Source organism: Hemibagrus wyckioides, linkage group LG18 (genome assembly GCF_019097595.1).
Source record: "Hemibagrus wyckioides isolate EC202008001 linkage group LG18, SWU_Hwy_1.0, whole genome shotgun sequence".
NCBI lineage: Eukaryota > Metazoa > Chordata > Actinopteri > Siluriformes > Bagridae > Hemibagrus > Hemibagrus wyckioides.
This window is the reverse complement of record NC_080727.1, coordinates 1087524-1099980: the sequence shown is the minus strand read 5'-3', so window position 1 is coordinate 1099980 and position 12457 is coordinate 1087524.

Sequence of the window (12457 nt, the reverse complement as noted above, 5' to 3'; positions counted from 1 at the left end):
TCTAAAAGTGTCGTATAAACATTTGGTCCATAATTCAGCAGGCTTCTATACTAATATGCCACAACGAAGCCCTGCCCACTAACAGAACAAACTCATTAAACAGTGGGAGGAGCTTAGAAGAGGACAGAGTGAATGATAAAGGTGTTTTTCTGATTTGAAATCTAAAATGATCTTCCTGTTTTCTTCACGCTGTGGCCTGTGTTCTGGTGCCGAGTGGAATAATCTCCTCGTGTTAAGCTCTCTGAGATGCCCTCACCTCGTGTCCTTCATCACACACGTCCGTCTCCTGCTGTGTGTCCTTCATTCAGTGGAGAGGTGTGAAAACACACACCGGCTCTGTGGGGATGAGCATGGCGGCGTGTTCAGACTTCTCCTTAATTTACCTCGGAGTGATCTGATCTCAAAAACACACTCTTCATCTTGAGGGAAAAAAATGAAGTCATGTTTATTACACAGATGTTCAATTTGTGGAACGAAAAGGTGACACTGGGATCTGTCCAAGTTCCACTAGTTCTTATTTACACCCACACCTGTGTACACACACACACACACACACACACACACCTGCCAGGAGGTTGGCATGGTGTGTGTGTGTGTGTGTGTTAGTACATACTGTCACTGCCAAGAAAAAGAATATAATCTAATCACTCTGAAGGTGTCTTTGAGAGCTGTTGTGGGTGGAGCTTACGTGTATGATTTCATTTTTTGGGCGGAGACTCTGTTGAAAATTTGGGAGTAATACAGTAGAGTAACGCAATAGTACACTGCACTTTCTACACTTTCTACGAAAAGTGGGCGGGGCTAAAGTGTAATTCAACCCCCCAGTAATGGTTACTCACTGTGATAATAGGCCACGCCCACTTAACGGTTCTTATATGGATAAAGTCACGGAGTGAAAGCTGCTGTTTGAGAATTTTATGAATGTTTATTTTTTAGCTTTTGTTGAATGTTTTTCAGAACATTTTTTCTTTCATGAACTTTAATGTGTCTCTGTTTAAATGTTTAAACGCTTCTTTATTCCTTTAGCAGAGGGACTGGAGTCGATTCAGAAAAATGTCACCATGTTCGTTTGGATTTTAGCCATATAATTAACGCTGTAATGTACACTAATTTCACCTAATGACCAAACTAATTAATGCAACGCATCATACCCAGAAAGGTTTTCTTCATGAGTTTCAGAGGCCAACGCCGGGGTTTAGCAGCAGGACTTAGCGCACGCTCCCGCTGTACCATGTGGAATCTTGATAAAAGCCGCTCACTATTGATGTTTAAAGTTTTGAACATTAACACAGGATTAAAATCCATCAACACAATTTACATTTGATATCAAGCCAAAGATTAGCTGCTAATTTATTTGAAAGTTGATTTCTTTTTAAAAGCATTCTGGGTAATTATCAGTAATGAGCATGTCTCCATTTCTGCAGTGCATCAAAATCTCTTCTGAAAATAAAAGTCAAGAACTTAATTACTGAATCTCAGTGCATTCAGAAACCCAACACATTAACACAAACAGCAGCGCTGCAGTGCACACCGTCGCAAGAAACAGCGTTTCCTGCAGGTCTCAGGCCGCTCCGTTCTCCTGGACTCAGACACACGCTCAGATTATGGAGCTTTGATGCTAATGGAGCTAAGGATTAGCGGAACTACAGAGTGCAGGGGCTGAAAATATCATCCAGAAAAATAATAAAGAACATAAACAGAAGAAAGCGGGAGCAGGAGAAACGTAAACAAACGACACTGGGGCTTTATTTATTTAAAAAAGTCTAAGATTAATTTCACATTCACCGCTCAGGGAGGAAGTGTCTCTATCATGTGTCCTGGGTGAAGGGAAGGTCAAAGGTCAAAGGGAGGCTTCAATAAAGCTTCAAAGATCCAATAAACACCAACACCAACACAAACACACACAACAAACACAAACACAATAAACACCAACACAAACACACACAACAAACACAAACACAATAAACACAAACACAATAAACACCAACACAAACACACACAACAAACACAAACACAATAAACACCAACACAAAAACACACAACAAACACAAACACAATAAACACCAACACAAACACACACAACAAACACAAACACAATAAACACCAACACAAACACACACAACAAACACAAACACAATAAACACCAACACAAACACACACAACAAACACAAACACAATAAACACCAACACAAACACACACAACAAACACAAACACAATAAACACCAACACAAACACACACAACAAACACAAACACAATAAACACCAACACAAACACACACAACAAACACAAACACAATAAACACCAACACAAACACACACAACAAACACAAACACAATAAACACCAACACAAACACACACAACAAACACAAACACAATAAACACCAACACAAACACACACAACATAAACACACCAACACAAACACAATAAACACCAACACAAACACACACAACAAACACCAACACAATAAACACCAACACAAACACACACAACATAAACACACCAACACAAACACACACAACAAACACCAACACAATAAACACCAACACAAACACACACAACATAAACACACAAACACACACAACATAAACACACCAACACAAACACACACAACATAAACACACCAACACAAACACACACAACAAACACAAACACAATAAACACCAACACAAACACACACAACAAACACAATAAACACCAACACAAACACACACAACATAAACACACAAACACACACAACATAAACACACCAACATAAACACACACTAACACAAACACACACAAAAAACAACAACACAACAAACACCAGCGAGTGGATGGAGAGACCGGACATAAGCGATGATAAAAGTCTTTACTGTTAATGAGCTGAAGATAAAATTAAGATTCTGCTTGGTGTCTGTTTTCTACACACACACACACACACACACACACACACACACACACACACACACACACACACACACACACAGAAACGTCCTGTGTTTTTTTCTCTCCCTCTCTCGAGTGTCTTTATCAGTTTATAAATCTGTCACTTTATTCACTGTTAATAAACTTTTGGACTGAGAAGTGAAGGAAGAGCGTCGCTGCTGTTCTCTTTCCCTTTAATCCTCTCACATCATTACTCCTGAGAGTTAAACTGCTCCTGATGCTGCAGTCTGAGGATCGTGTCTCCGCTAGTGTACAAACCTCAAAGACGAGTCCAGACTCACCGCTTCTCTTTCTCTCTCCACTTCTCTCTCTCTGCTTCTCTCTCTCTGCTTCTCTCTCTCCACTTCTCTCTCCCCGCTTCTCTTTCTCTCTCCACTTCTCTCTCTCCGCTTCTCTCTCTCCGCTTCTCTCTCCCCGCTTCTCTCTCTCTGCTTCTCTCTGCTTCTCTCTCTCTGCTTCTCTCTCTCTGCTTCTCTCTCTCCGCTTCTCTCTCTCTGCTTCTCTCTCTCTCTCCACTTCTCTCTCTCTGCTTCTCTCTCTCCACTTCTCTCTCTCCGCTTCTCTCTCTCTCTCCACTTCTCTCTCTCTGCTTCTCTCTCTCCACTTCTCTCTCCCCGCTTCTCTTTCTCTCTCCACTTCTCTCTCTCCGCTTCTCTCTCTCCGCTTCTCTCTCTCCGCTTCTCTCTCCCCGCTTCTCTCTCTCTGCTTCTCTCTGCTTCTCTCTCTCTGCTTCTCTCTCTCCGCTTCTCTCTCTCTGCTTCTCTCTCTCTGCTTCTCTCTCTCTGCTTCTCTCTCTCCGCTTCTCTCTCTCTGCTTCTCTCTCTCTCTCCACTTCTCTCTCTCTGCTTCTCTCTCTCCACTTCTCTCTCTCCGCTTCTCTCTCTCTCCACTTCTCTCTCTCTGCTTCTCTCTCTCCACTTCTCTCTCCCCGCTTCTCTTTCTCTCTCTGCTTCTCTCTCTCCGCTTCTCTCTCCCTGCTTCTCTCTCTCTGCTTCTCTCTGCTTCTCTCTCTCTGCTTCTCTCTGCTTCTCTCTCTCCGCTTCTCTCTCCCCGCTTCTCTCTCTCTGCTTCTCTCTCCCCGCTTCTCTCTCCCCGCTTCTCTCCGCTTCTCTCTCTCTGCTTCTCTCTGCTTCTCTCTCTCCGCTTCTCTCTCCCCGCTTCTCTCTCTCTGCTTCTCTCTCCCCGCTTCTCTCTCCCCGCTTCTCTCTGCTTCTCTCTCTCTGCTTCTCTCTCCCCGCTTCTCTCTCCCCGCTTCTCTCTCTCTGCTTCTCTCTCCCCGCTTCTCTCTCCCCGCTTCTCTCTCCCCGCTTCTCTCTGCTTCTCTCTCTCCGCTTCTCTCTCCCCGCTTCTCTCTCCCCGCTTCTCTCTCCCCGCTTCTCTCTCTCTGCTTCTCTCTCTCTGCTTCTCTCTGCTTCTCTCTCTCTGCTTCTCTCTCCCCGCTTCTCTCTCTCTGCTTCTCTCTCCCCGCTTCTCTCTCCCCGCTTCTCTCTCCCCGCTTCTCTCTCTCCGCTTCTCTCCCCCCGCTTCTCTCTCTCCGCTTCTCTCTCCCCGCTTCTCTCTCCCCGCTTCTCTCTCCCCGCTTCTCTCTCTCCGCTTCTCTCTCTCCACTTCTCTCTCTCTGCTTCTCTCCCTCCACTTCTCTCTCTCCGCTTCTCTCTCTCTCCACTTCTCTCTCTCTGCTTCTCTCTCTCCACTTCTCTCTCCCCGCTTCTCTTTCTCTCTCTGCTTCTCTCTCTCTGCTTCTCTCTCCCTGCTTCTCTCTCTCTGCTTCTCTCTGCTTCTCTCTCTCCGCTTCTCTCTCCCCGCTTCTCTCTCTCTGCTTCTCTCTCCCCGCTTCTCTCTCCCCGCTTCTCTCTCCCCGCTTCTCTCTCCCCGCTTCTCTCTGCTTCTCTCTCTCTGCTTCTCTCTCCCCGCTTCTCTCTCCCCGCTTCTCTCTCTCTGCTTCTCTCTCCCCGCTTCTCTCTCCCCGCTTCTCTCTGCTTCTCTCTCTCTGCTTCTCTCTCCCCGCTTCTCTCTCCCCGCTTCTCTCTCTCTGCTTCTCTCTCCCCGCTTCTCTCTCCCCGCTTCTCTCTGCTTCTCTCTCTCTGCTTCTCTCTCCCCGCTTCTCTCTCCCCGCTTCTCTCTCTCTGCTTCTCTCTCCCCGCTTCTCTCTCCCCGCTTCTCTCTGCTTCTCTCTCTCTGCTTCTCTCTCCCCGCATCTCTCTCCCCGCTTCTCTCTCTCTGCTTCTCTCTCCCCGCTTCTCTCTCCCCGCTTCTCTCTCCCCGCTTCTCTCTGCTTCTCTCTCTCCGCTTCTCTCTCCCCGCTTCTCTCTCCCCGCTTCTCTCTCCCCGCTTCTCTCTCTCTGCTTCTCTCTCTCTGCTTCTCTCTCCCCGCTTCTCTCTCTCTGCTTCTCTCTCCCCGCTTCTCTCTCCCCGCTTCTCTCTCCCCGCTTCTCTCTCTCCGCTTCTCTCCCCCCGCTTCTCTCTCTCCGCTTCTCTCCCCCCGCTTCTCTCTCCCCGCTTCTCTCTCCCCGCTTCTCTCTCCCCGCTTCTCTCTCTCCGCTTCTCTCTCTCTGCTTCTCTCTCTCTGCTTCTCTCTGCTTCTCTCTCTCCGCTTCTCTCTCCCCGCTTCTCTCTCCCCGCTTCTCTCTCTCTGCTTCTCTCTCTCTGCTTCTCTCTCTCTGCTTCTCTCTCTCTGCTTTTGTCTCCCCGCTTCTCTCTCTCTGCTTCTCTCTCCCCGCTTCTCTCTCTCTGCTTCTCTCTCCCCGCTTCTCTCTCTCCGCTTCTCTCTCCCCGCTTCTCTCTCTCTGCTTCTCTCTCCCCGCTTCTCTCTCTCTGCTTCTCTCTCTCTGCTTCTCTCTCTCCGCTTCTCTCTCCCCGCTTCTCTATCTCTGCCTCTCTCTGTTTCTCTCTGCTTCTCTCTGATTCTGTTTCTCTCTGCTTCTTGCTCTCTCTGTTTCTCTCTCTACACCTCTTTCTCTCCGCTTTTTTCTCCACTTCTCTCTCTCCGCTTCTTCTCCCACACACTATACACACACACACACACACACACACACACTACATACACACTATACACATACTACACACACTATTTCCACACACACACCACACACTACACACACACCACACACTACACACACTGCATCTGTATTGTGTGACATTTCTCTGTATTCCACGTGTAAAGCTTTTTTCAGCCTTTTTATCAGATTTACATTGAGATAAATCATGAGTGTAATAATAAACTCCAGCACGCTCTCCGCTTCTGTTATTTCTGATGTCAGCAGCTGCTCTGGTGATGAAGTGTGGTGACGTTAGCGCTCAGCATTCACACATCACACCCTGAAGACCAGAAGAACAACCTCAAAAACCATTAAACTGCAGAGAGGTCATCAGCAGGCCAGGGCCTCTCCAGGGAAATAAAAACTACACAAAAAACAAACAAACAAACAAACAAACAAATAAATAAATAAATAAATAAATAAACCTAAACCAGGCTTTAAGGTTCTACCAAGATGAAGCATGAATTATTTAATATTAGAATATTAATACTATGATTATTTTATATTAGAACACATCTGTATGATTTATTTATTTATTTATTTATTTACTATTTTATTATTATTTATTTATTATTATTTATTTATTATTATTTATTTATTATTATTTATTATTTATTATTTATTTATTTATTTATTTATTTATTTATTCAATCATTAGCAGACCCCCACCTGGTGAAGTGGAAGGAAACAGAATCTTTCCTCATTACTTGTTCCACTTTAATTTAATTTAATTTAATTTTATTTTATTTTATTTTATTTTATTTTATTTTATTTTATTTTATTTTATTTTATTTTATTTTATTATTATTTATATCAGTTGTATTTTAAGTTATCAACGCATCGTTACTAATTAATTATTTTTTTTGTGGTGTGTTTTGTGTGGTGTTTTTTGTCACACACACCTTTCACGTGTTGAAAAATTGATCTGATGAGTTTGAGGACCGACGCAGTTCCACTCTCGCCTCTCAGCCATCATCCTTCACCTTCCACCAGGAGAGTTAATGACACGCCCGAGACGTCTCGCTTCATCCTGAGCAGAACAGCGAGGAGGTGATGGGGTGAGAGAGGAAGGCAGGAAGGAAGTCATCACACTCTCTCACTTTTTATATATATATATAAGACCTGCAGATTTTGACAGGTAACATTTTTTTCCCTCTCACACTCCCAATTCAGCAATGAAGGTCAAAGTCAATTACAGGAGTGAGACAGGAAGTGTGAGTGTGTGTGAGTGTGTGTGTGTGTGTGTGTGTGTGTGTAAGAGAGAGAGAGAGAGAGAGAGAGAGAGCACAAGTCTGGTCAAAGTGACTAAAATAATAAATGAAACCTGTTTGTGTCCCACTGAAGTTCACTCATTTCTGTGTGTGTGTGTGTGTGTGTGTGTGTGTAGTGAGTGTGTTGCACTATAAAAAAAACACTGTTAGTTCGACTCATTAAACCTTGGTGACTACACTGCAGGGATTAATTAGATGGGCTGCTTCATCTGTGGCCTTAAAAACTCTTAATACACACACACACACACACACACACACACTACTATAGACAATAACACAATCACAGCAATAATATGTAATAACACAATGAAGCCAGTAACACAGTAATAACACGATGTCTCTCTGCTCTGTTACACTACTCCTCAGTGTGATGGTGTGAACAGAAATCCTTCTCTCTCTGGTGCAGATGAAGGTCACCTTTCTCTCATGAAGCTTGGTGATGAAGAGGAGATTATTCCCAGCGCCACGTGTCCACCAACCCGTTTCTCTCCATTAGCGCTCGTAACAGAGGATCAGAAACAGCGTCATTATAAATGATCAGACGTGAACTTCAGTGGCCTTCAGGACCGTCAGTCTTCTGCTCTGAACCCTGAACACGCTCCAGATATCACCACCAATAATCATCTGAGTCTGAAGGCTAATCACCCGCGTGGATGATCCACTGCTCCTTCTTCACTCTGAGGAACACATGCTAGGATTATTTTACTCAAGAGAGTTAGCAGGATGGCAGCTAGCTGTTAGCAATGGCAAGGTTAAACCTTCAGGGCTTCACGTTTAGGTGAAAAAAATGACCTGCTTCTGCATCTGAAAAAAAAAACAGAATACAGAGATAAAGACGGAGAGAAGAGCACAGGATCCACACACACTGTTTATTACATATTTATAACCACACTCAGGTGAAATGGTAGTGTGTGTGTGTGTGGGTGTGGGTGGGTGTGTGTGTGGGTGTGGGTGTGTCGGTGTGTGTTTATAGTGTCTATCTTTATGTTTGTGTGTGTGTGTTTATAGTGTGTGTGTAATTGTGTGTGTGTGTGTGTGTTTATAGTGTGTGTGTGTTTGTGTGTGTATGAGTGTGTACGTTTATAGTGTGTGTGAGTTTGTGTGAGTGTGTGTGTGTGTAAGTGTGTGTGTGTGTGTGTGTGAGTGTGTGTGTGTGTGTGTGAGTGTGTGTGTGTGTGTGTGTGAGTGTGTGTGTGTGAGTGTGTGTGTGTGTGTGTGTGAGTGTGTGTGTGTGTGTGTGTGTGTGAGTGTGTGTGTGTGTGTGTGTGTGTGAGTGTGTGTGAGTGTGTGTGTGTGTGTGTGTGTGTGAGTGTGTGTGTGTGAGTGTGTGTGTGTGTAAGTGTGTGTGTGTGTGTGTGTGTGAGTGTGTGTGTGTGTGTGTAGCAGTGATTAACGTAAATCAGGTGAAATGTTGAGTTTTTGTGTAGAGACAGAAACACTGTTGCGTTGATGTGATCAGCTTAAGATCGTGTTTCTGTAACGTTGCCGGTGCCTTCTCAGGCAAATCCGCGGCCACCAGCACGCTCTCTTATAGCCGCTGGCTCACGTGCCAGCAATTAGCGCAACTCGCGGCACCTGCATGCGTTGCTACTTAAGCCACAGAATTCCTTCACTCCGCGTGCGGACATAGTCTGTGCTAGAATTAGGCTGGTATGCTGTATCGAAGCGCATAGTGTGGCGAGAGGTAATATCTAGAGGTCTAGGATTACTAAAAGCATCCCTTATTCTGTTCTCGGTATTTGTATCAGAGCGCTAGGCGCTCTGAGAGGTAATATTTCGAAAAGCAGTTTAACAAAGTTTTCACTAAGGTCAGAATACGGTAATTCGTATCGGAGCGCTCAGCGCCCCGAGAGGTAATCTCGAAAGTGGGTGGCGCACGAGAGGCTCAGCAGCGTAGCGGTGCAGCTTCCTGATCCTCTCTTGCGCATTTCCACAAGTAACACTTCCAGGTTCGCTTGGCGAAGCGGTAGAGCTTTGGGCACGTGTCTAGAGATCGCAATCTCTTCAGTTTGACCCCTGCTCTGGACATGCCTTCCAAGCACTGCACTCTATTAAAACCCTCATTATCCCATTATATTATTCTCCCATCCTTCATAACTGATACACCCAACAATTCTACTATACATTGCTTCAGTCACACACTTTCCCTATCTGCCCCGGGCACCAGTCTGCTCTCCCCTCAGCATCCTCGTAGAGGACGGGGCTGACCCGGTACTTCCCCCTTCCTAATGTACCGAAGTTCCCCCCGTAACAGTTTCCATGTTTAATTTTTAGCCCAGACATTATTACAGCATGTTTGAAGATAATTATGTTGTGTGTTAATTGGGATTAATCTTTATACAGAGTTTTATACCAAGAACGTCACACACATTTCTCTGAAATCTCTCTCGGAGTGTTTTCTACTGCTTCAGGTTTGATTACGACACACATTAACATGCTAATACACTCCATAGCTAAACCTGACTGTAGTAATGTTGTGTGTTTTATCCATTTAAATAATTCTAGTTAAAGTCGTAGCATGTTACTGTTTCCTCCCGCATCAGCATGTGGACTTAGAACTCAAAGAACAACAATTTACACACAATATGTTTTAAAAATTAACATAACTAGCTCTACAGCAAGATATAGGACTGAACACTAGTAATTCATTTTGTATGACTGTTAGCAGTTAGCTTTTCTTACACAGAAATTAGCTAGTTTAGCTAGTAATTAGCATGAGCATTGTTTGACTAGCAGAGTAAAAAACGTACCACAGTTTGACTTTAAATCATCTTTCAGTGTTTATTTTATAGCTTCAACTCATTATTAAAACATAATTAAACAGGAACAAGAAATTAGAGCTAAAAATATTGCCAACTAACCGCTGTGAGAAGATAAAGACTTCACCTCTAACGCTTCTGTAGAAATAAAGGAACACTTTTCATCTGATAAGCGTTTCCTTTGAAATGAGACGCATGAAAGGTGCATTTTGAGGTAAAATGTGTTCTTTTTGGCTTTGTTAGAAGTCGGAGGTCACAGAAAAACACGCTCTGCATTAACCTCGCTGCAGGACAAGCTCCCTAAAGTGACAGAATAATTACGCTAATAAGCTGTAGGAGCGTTTCGCTACACGCTCACTAGCGTAGAGGTCAGAGGAGAAAAGGAAACTTATTTTCCTGAAAAAAAGAAAAGCCATGCACTACACTGAACCTAGAAATTTCTTTTCAGTGAGACTTTTTAGTGCTTTAAGAGTTTTGAGTCATTTGACTGATTCACTGATTTTGACAAGGATGTTCTATCAGCGCTTAAAACAACCGCTAGTAACTGTTTGTGTTTTCTAATAATGTGTGTGTCATTGAGTCAATCACTGATTCACTGAATGAACGAAAACCTTGGAAACAAAATGAATCATGGATGCGAATACTGATTCACTGAATCACGGCCATGACTGAAAGCTTCAATGACTCAATTACTGATTCGTGAATCTCAGTCATAATGAGTCTCTGAATCAGACACTGATTTGCTGAATGATAGAAGAGCAAATATGAGGCGTGACTGAAAAGATTCAATGATTCACACAAACAGTGATTCACTTGAACAATGATTCAGTGACCCATGACTGAAAGGATTCACTGAGTCATATACTGAATTTCTGAATCTCTGAATCTCTGACTCAAACACTTATTTGCTAAATGAAAGAATACTGAATCTCAGAGTACCATTGCCACTTTTCCATCAGACATTAGCATGACTAACTCTTCTGTTCATGTTTACAGAGCTAATCACTCAGCTGTTATCTGTTAGAACAGAACATTACAACACACCCCATCGCCTTCTAACTGAATCACATCTCATGTCACAACACTTTCTACACTCCTGCCTCTGATTCTGTTCTTATTTCCTCTAGAACTCCAGACCTCCTTTAATCGCGTCATCACTTTAGCGGGCTCTTATGGTCACTGAGGCTTTAAGGAGTTTTAGCGCTCTGGAGTGTTGCCTATTATAAATGCCTTATTAATTATATCGATCCTGTTGGGTTTCATGGCTGGAAAATTATATTATAAAATAATGTCTTTTAGCGGGTAGGAAAATAAAACAGCATGAAAATAGAGACTGGAGATAAGTTTGTAAAAGTGTTTTTATTTATTCAATATTATATAACCATAATAAAGTTAATATATCATGTATTATATATATGAAGTGTTTGTATTCTTGTATCTAGGATCTGAATTTCTCTTTCCTCTTCAGTGTTCCAGCGGAGGTCAGGACTCACACTGGTGTGACGATAACAAGCTGGTAAGAAGGAGGAAAATCAATAGAGTCAGAATAATTTTATTATCAGGACACAACAGGATTAAAGACGAGGCTGTAAACAGATCGATTGTGATTTTTCTTTATTATTGTAAGTTGTTGAGACGTCCAGCTGGAAGTGAAGACGAGGAGATGACCATGCTGAGAAGTTTACAGTGCTGATCATGTGACACAGAGTGACTTTTCTCAGCTAGCTGAAGGTGACTCAGGTGGTCAGGGTTCAGAGGCGTGGCCATCAACCAAATCCATCAACCTGGTGAGAGCTCGCTCTAATACCTTACAGTTTCCATAGTAACAGCTCATTCACAGAGACTTACAGAGGATGGAGGACAGGACACTCCACTGACCTAAGAAAATCATTGATATGTGAGGAAAAATATGTTTGTGTGTGTGTGTGTGTGTGTGTGTGTAAGGAGTCTCCAGTGTCAGTGCTGTGTATCAGTGTGTGTGTGTGTGTGTGTGTGTGTGTGTGTAAGGAGTCTCCAGTATCAGTGCTGTGTATCAGTGTGTGTGTGTGTGTGTGTGTGTGTGTAAGGAGTCTCCAGTGTCAGTGCTGTGTATCAGTGTGTGTGTGTGTGTGTAAGGAGTCTCCAGTGTCAGTGCTGTGTATCAGTGTGTGTGTGTGTGTGTAAGGAGTCTCCAGTGTCAGTGCTGTGTATCAGTGTGTGTGTGTGTGTGTGTGTGTGTGTGTGTAAGGAGTCTCCAGTGTCAGTGCTGTGTATCAGTGTGTGTGTGTGTGTGTGTGTGTGTGTGTGTGTGTAAGGAGTCTCCAGTGTCAGTGCTGTGTATCAGTGTGTGTGTGTGTGTGTGTGTGTGTGTGTGTGTGTAAGGAGTCTCCAGTGTCAGTGCTGTGTATCAGTGTGTGTGTGTGTGTGTGTGTGTGTGTGTGTGTAAGGAGTCTCCAGTGTCAGTGCTGTGTATCAGTGTGTG